We start from the raw sequence: 7,897 nt of genomic DNA on the forward strand, positions 1-7,897 counted from the left end.
ATGGCATATGTGTATAGATTCCAGAGCCATAAACAATATTACTATCAGGTATAGATTTCCTTTACCACGCATGGATGATTTTATGGATTGTTTTAGTAGGTCAAGGTATTTTACTAAAATATATCTGAAGAGTGGATATCATCAAATAATGATTAGAGAAGGAGATGAATGGAAGACTGCATTTAAAACAAATAGTGGTTTGTATGAGTGGCTAGTGATGCCTTTTGGACTCAATAATGCACCTAGCACATTCATGAGATTAATGAATGAAGTCTTGAAGGAATATGCAGGCAAGTTTGTCATTGTTTACCTTGATGATATTTTAGTTTTCAATACAAGCAAAGAAGAATACCTGGATCATCTTAAGTTGGTTTTAAGAACTTTGTAGAAAGAGAAACTACTGAGAAAACTAAAGAAATGTAGTTTCATGAAAGAAGAATTAATCTATTTGGGATTTGTAGTTTTTAAAGAAGGTTTGAAAATGGATCCAGATAAAGTCCAAGAAATTTGGAGCTAGCCTACTCCAAGAAACATATTTGAGGTAAGAAGCTTTCATGGTCTTGCAAGTTTTTATAGAAAATTTATCAGAAGTTTTAGTCAAATTTGTGCACTAATTATTGAAACAATCAAAGAGACTAATAAGCCATTCAAGTGGACAAAAGCAGCAGACATAAATTTTAAGTTGATCAAGAAGAAAATCACAGAGAAACCAGTTTTAGCTTTACCTGATTTTGGGAAAGTTTTCCAAGTTGAAACTGATGCTAGTGGAGTTGTAATTGGAGTTGTTTTGAGCCAAGAACAGAGACCAATAGCCTACTTTAGTGAGGAAATAAATGAAGCTAAGAAGAACTATTATTCTTATGATCAAGAATTTTATGATATTGTGCAAGCTTTAAAAAAATGGAGACATTATTTGCTACCAAAGGAGTTTGTATTGTATTTTGACAATCATGCATTGCAGCTCATAAACAACCAGCCAAAATTGAACTAGAAACATTCCAAGTGGGTAGAGATTTTACAAAGTTTCACTTTTGTGATAAAACACACAAGTGGTAAGTTGAACAAAGTTGTTGATGCTTTAAGCAGAGTAAATTTCATTGTGAAAGAATTAAAAGTTGGTGTTGTAGGATTTGAAGAAATGGTTGATATGTATAAATATGATGCAGAATTCAAATATATCTATGAAGTTGTACAAAATCCAATAATCCATAATAGAAGTTAGTGGTTAGATTATCTTATCCAAGGAGGTTTACTATTTAAAGGTAACAAACTGTGTATTCCCAAATGTTCTATTAGGGAAAACATAATCAAGGAGAAACACAGTGGAGGATTATCTGGTCACTTTGGATAAGAAGAAACCTTTGCTCAGGTAAATGCTTTTTACTATTGGCCAAAGATGCAAACTGATGTTAAGAGATTTGTTGATAAGTGTAGGATATGTCAGCATGCTAAAGGGAGAAGCCAAAATACAGGATTGTACCAACCATTTCCAATACCAAAACGACCACGGGATACAGTTAGTATGGATTTTGTTTTGGGGTTACCTAGAACTCAAAGAGGGAATGATTCCATTTATGTTGTGGTAGATAGATTTTCCAAGATGGCACATTTCATTGCATGTAAAAAGACTAGTGACGCAACACATATTGCTAATTTTTTTTTTCATAAGTAATAAGGTTACATGGATTGCCTATAAGTATTGTGTATGACAGGGATACAAAGTTTGTTGGGCATTTCTGGAGAGCTCTTTGGAAGAAACTAGGTGCCAACCTTAGTTTCAGTTTAGCATATCACCCTCAAATAGATGGATAGATCGAAGTGGTAAACAGAAGCTTGGGAAACATAATGAGAAGTTTAGTGTATAACCATCCTAACCATTGGGATTTAACACTTGCTCACTCCAAACCGAAGTACTGGAATGAGTCCATTTCAAATTGTTTTTGGAATGAACCCAAGAGGTGTGTATGAGATTAGAAATTTTGGTAAACAGGAGACAATAAGTGCAAAAGCTGAAGAGTTTCTAGAGCAGATGCAGAGACTACAAGAAGATGTCAAAGACATATTGCAGGAAAGCAGTGGCAAATACAAACAGCGGGTTGATATGAAAAGGAGAGAAAAATAATTTCAAGTGGGAGACCTAGTGATGGTATACTTGAGGAAGGAAATATTTCCTGTTGGGACTTACAATAAACTAAAGATGAAAAAGATAGGATCATACAGAATTGTGAGGAATTTTTAACTAATGCTTATGAAATTGAATTTCCAGAAGGGATTGGAATATCACCTATCTTCAATGTTGCAGATTTATATCCATACAAGGAGACAGAGCCAGAGCTACTGAAGGAACCTACAGGAGATGAATTTAAAAATATAAACTGGGAAGAAAAAATGCCAAAGACAATCAAGAAACATGTGGAAATTGTTTTGGAGAAAAGAGTATCCAAAAGAACCAGAGGACAGGTTTATTTTCAATACTTCGTCAAATGGAAGGCATAGCCAGTGGAGGATGCTAGTTGATTAACAACAACAAAGTTACAGAAGTATGGAGTAAACCCTGGAAGTCTAAGGGATTATTCTTTTCTTCCTCTGTAGTTTGATGTAGGAGCACCGGGACTTAGCTAGCAATGTGATTGTATGTTCACATGTTGTGGCTAGCAAGGGATGAATTTCATTGACCTGAGTGGTCAAAGTCAGTTTTAGTAGAGAGGGTTGGACCTCTCAAAAATGATATTTACTTCATTATTGTAATAATTATACTATTGTGTTATTTTTAGACTAAGAGATAAGTTGTTAGCATAGGTGTGTAACAGAGCTTGAGAATAGAGATTTAATTGTTAGATTGATTAAAATAGGGATCGAGTGTTAATGCGTTAGGATAGGATTCGATTCATAAAAGATAAAAAGAATGTAATGATAGAGATTAGATGATGGAGAACATAGTGTGTAAGTGAGAGTTTTGAGTGACAGAGATAGGATTTGAGATTTAACAGAAGTCAGAAAATTGTTGTAATCAAGGTGAGAGGGAAGGAGTCTGTAATTTACACTTTGTTGAATAAATGATCAAGTGTGGATTTGTGTGTTAATTTGGTACAGAAATTCATTCGTATTGGTGTATCGGCATTATGGACTTAATCCGGTATTTTCTCTGTTTATAACACTTTATTCATAAATCACAGTCGAATTAGTATTAAGTGTTAATAATGATCTTAAACGCTAAAAAACCTTTCCTTAAGCACTTTTCCTTAAATTATTGTTTAAATCATGTGGGTTGTATTTGATAAGTGGGAAGCGGTATCTTGCGCGCCCGAAACGAGGTAAGTGGTATTGTTCCAAGTCCGCGCAATTAACCTTAACGACTGACACGTGGCCAAGTAAAACCTTTTTTCTCACACGCTCTCGATTTGATATCGACTATGCAAGAATCCACGCGAGATTGCGCGATGATCGTTCGATTGGACGGGTAATATCGACTGTGGAGATTGTGCACATAAGTTGAAAGTGGACGCCGTGATATCCGTTGGATCTGGAGGTTTGAGCTCAACGATGCGGATTGAAGTGCTCAACCAAAAGGAAAAGTCAAGGTGGGACTGATGGTGATTGGTCAGATAAAGCGGAAACCTTAGAATGAAAACACACATAAAGAACATGTTTGCGCATAGATAATTGGTTATAAAGTTAACCATTATTCTAATTAAAGACTATCACCTCATTGTTTGTCAACCTCCTACGTCAGGAAGAAAAACATATATGAAATGAGATTACAGAGGGGAAAACATATTGTGCATTGATTTTCTTGGAATCACTGGAGTAGTTTCATTAATCACTTGAAGGTTCCAAATTACCAGTCCATTACATTTAGCATGTGCCTTGCTCGAGTTCCTTATGAAAAATCCATTAGAACCAAATGGAACCACAAAATTTGGACCACTCGAGTGCATAATTCAAGAACCTTGATTAAGTGTTTCTTCCTCCCTTTTATAAGGAGAGAGAGAGCTTTGTGAAATAGTTGCAAAATATCTTGGCTTGAGCTCCAGTTGTCTCACATACTAGCGGTCTCAGCGTGCGAAGGCATGTTGCCAAAATTATTACAATCGGGAATTGATTCCCTTCTTGGAAATAAACAGAAATTATAGAATAATCAGAAATAAATAAAATTGGATGATGATGGACGAAGATGTCCTTCTATTGTTCTTGTGAACACCCCTAGTCATGACATGTCTCTGTCATTGTGCATCCCTCTAGCTTCTCGGCTAGTCCCTGAGGCTTTTGCCTTAACTACCCGACTTCCCCACTCTTTGAAGCTAACAGCGATTGACTGTGATTACCTATTACAAAGTATAAGTGGAGGTTGTCCTAACAATCCTTCATTGTGTATATAAGTGGATCCCCATGTTGAGCCCTTAAGTCTTCCTAAGTCCCATACCTCCATTCACTCTCTGAAGACGTGCAACAATGCAAATCAAAATCATTTCTCAAGGGATTGTTGTCCTGGGATTCTTGTTGTAGAGGCTTCCATAGGATCGGTCCATATCAATTTGAAACCCCTCCATACCTCTATTCAAAGTCCCAGCTGCCCACCCATACGCCGAAAAATACCCTCGACGTCTCACTGAGTGGAAGTGAAATAGACATTTTAATTTTCGTTGATCTAAGTCATTGATCCAGGCCGATTCAATATTGGACGTTGATCTGGGCTTGTTGGTATCGCAATCACAACATTGGGGAGGGACTTTTACCATATTCCATAATGTTTTGCCGACGTGGTGGACCCGATACTGTAAAAAATTTCAATATATAAAATATTGCATCCATCGCAATCGCAAGTTGGAAGGGGCTTTGGCGGAGGAGGAACTTGTGACTTGTGCGATACATGATTGTGATATCTCAATCAGTGGGGGAGGACTTATTGTAATCGGCGAGGGGATATGGAACTTACGATATCACAATCAGTAGGATGAACTTGTGATATCAGCGGAGGAGTGGTGACAGGACTTATGCAATATCACAATCGGCGAGGAGGACTTGTGATATCGATGGAGGAGGGGTCTATGATTTATGCGATCCCCGAATGTGATATCACAATCAACAGGGTGCGGGGTTATCGCAATTGGTGAGGGGCAACAGAACTTTATTGTGGTAAGCGGGAAACTTTGCGAATCATATGCGATATCACAATCGCAAAATGAAAAGGGAGATGAGAAGATATGTGTTGCAAAGGGAAATGGGTTGATAATGATAAAGTTTTGTGGGTCCTGGCCTTTTAAAAGGCATGCGGTATGTTTATGAATGTTTTTAAGATATTTCAAAGGGGAATGAGGCAACACGACTAGAGTTGGAAATACAAAGGGGTTTCAGCTTAGAGTTAAAAATGGCTCACTCCCCACTTTTTGTAGCAAGTGAGAATAGAATATATAACAATATCTCCATGGATCTTCCTCTAGCCAATGACATGCTCCATGGATCCAAGAATAGTACACTCTCGCATAATGGTCCATGCATAAACCATGTGGATCATACGAATTGAAACTCTTGGTGTTGAACTTAAACTTCTTGAAGTCTTCGACCTCGAAATTCACTTCTTTTAAACTCTCGATCATGTACAACCCAATTTGCACCGCAAGCGTAAGCCATGGTGACTTCTTCTTCCTATGCAATACAACTGATAACTCTATCAAGATGTGGTATGAAACATCATGCATGACCATCTTGTCCGTGGAAAACCTCGGCAACACATGCAAATCTTTCTCCTAGTTGTACATCATGCTGAAGGTGCCCTCAGGTGAGGTGTACTAATCTGCAATGTGCAGCAATGCCTCCATTGTTGCCTGGGACATGCAAGGAAGATCTTGTTCAAAGATCATCATGTACATAAGGGCGATGAAATGGTTAGATATTCTAGCCATTACTCCATGATAGTTGTAGTATGAGAGAAACTTGCAATATATGTTCACAACACTCTCTGAAGGTGTCCATGCCTAAACCATGCCACGAAAACTGTTGACATGCACAGATTGCATCAAGTAGGTACACAAACATGAATAATCTTGCTTGTTGATCCTTGGGCGGATTCCAAGCATTGGATACATGCACTTTCAGCTAGAGAGCCAACATGTCGAACCAGTTGAAAGGTTTGCCTTCACTTGCCAGTTGATCCAACGTAGCAACCCAACTCTGCGAGAAGGTCTTTGTACTCCCTTGGCCATACAAGCAGCATGTGAAGATGACCAAGAAATGGTATGCCTTCCTTTGTGTCTTCGTCCTGTGTATCTGGTTTGGTGTTGTCCTGAACTTTTCTAGCTCCCTTACCCGACGCTTCAGGATGTCCCTTGTGTTTGTGCTATTGTTGGGAGTCTAGAATGGTGCATCCATCTTGCTCATCAACAGTGGAAAATTATATTTCTTGATAATCATCCATCTTGAATGAATCAAGCTTTTCTCCAATGACATTGTTCAGTATCATTGTCTCAGCATCAGCGTGTGAGACAATCCAGTGGATCACATCTGCGCATGGGAACACAAGAAAACTACTTGCAACCTTGTACAATCCTTACTTATGGATGTTCACATAGACCTGTCAGTCCTTTAGATTCTCCTCAAAGCAGCCTGAGAAAATAATATTGATTCCTTGCCATGTGATCTTGATGTCCTTCTCAATGAATAGGTGTGTGTTTGTGTACACGGGCAAGCTCATATACCCTTGTTCAACCACATTCCCTTACTACTTTCAATTGTCTTTTGATCCAATTCGCTTAGAGGCCATGATACTTGTATTGCTAAGAAGTTGCTCAAAAACCTGGGGTACCTGGAGACAGAAAAGACACTCATGGTGAGACAATGTTAGCTAAAAAAATCAAACAACTTGAGAAGCATTCGGGCAATAAATTGGTGACTGTTGGGTAAGATTGCGCAACATTGACTTCGGGAAGATGGGAGATTGTCTCATGGAATTGCGCATTATGCAGTCCCAACTACCAGTGAGGTGCACTACTAACTAGATCTGCGCAATGCACAATTCAGTGAGGCTCACTACTGACTAAAACTACACAATGCACATAATAGTCAGGGTGGGTTGCTAGCTAGAATTGTGCATTGTGCAGTTCCAGTGGGCAATATTGGGCACTGCCTCCCATGATTGTGTAGAGTACAGTTGGAGATAGTGTGGGCAGCCTTTACGCAATTCCTGGAGGCAAGGAAGAGCCTTGACTGCCAGGAATGCGTAGATTATGCTAGGAGAGACAAGATTTGGGCCAAGCCAACTTGGATTTGCTGAATGGAAACTTGAAAACACAAAGGATTGAATGTGTGTGCAAAAATGGTGCAGATCTGGGTGAAATAGACATGCATGCAATTCAAGCGTGTGCATAAATAAGTTAAATGGAAAAAACAAGAAGCTCATGAAATGAGTCGCTACAATGACGACTGTGAGTGCATAAACAATGTTATGCATATGACAGTAAAGAAATGTAATGAAAAACTTACCACAACACTTCTACAAGCTAAAACATATTGAAATGCCAATGGTCGATCAATAAAACCAAGGAAACAACACTCATACAAGCCAAAAATTAAAAAGCGACAGAAAAAGCGCAAAAGGCATGAAAATCAAAACTTACCAGGAAAATTTGTGCCGGCTATGCTGAAGGTTCCTAGACGCCTCAAGAATCCCATAGCTCTAATATAGAATGTGAAGAATGAGCTCTGGCATCATTTAAATAGATTTGGTGAAATTAGGGTTTATGACATGCATGCCACAAATCTAGGAAAAAGTGACACTTAGTGGGGAGTTTCTAAAAACGACTTTGCATGTAACTCCTGCTGCTAAAAATAGATCTCTAAAATATAGCCATGTTTTTTCTCTTTTTGGATTTTTCTTTTTTGGGAAAAGTTGCTCGTCATG

Source organism: Pinus tabuliformis, chromosome 5_2, assembly GCF_031772625.1.
Source record: "Pinus tabuliformis cultivar Carrire ecotype Pingquan chromosome 5_2, CPIR1, whole genome shotgun sequence".
In the NCBI taxonomy this organism is placed as follows: Eukaryota; Viridiplantae; Streptophyta; class Pinopsida; order Pinales; family Pinaceae; genus Pinus; species Pinus tabuliformis.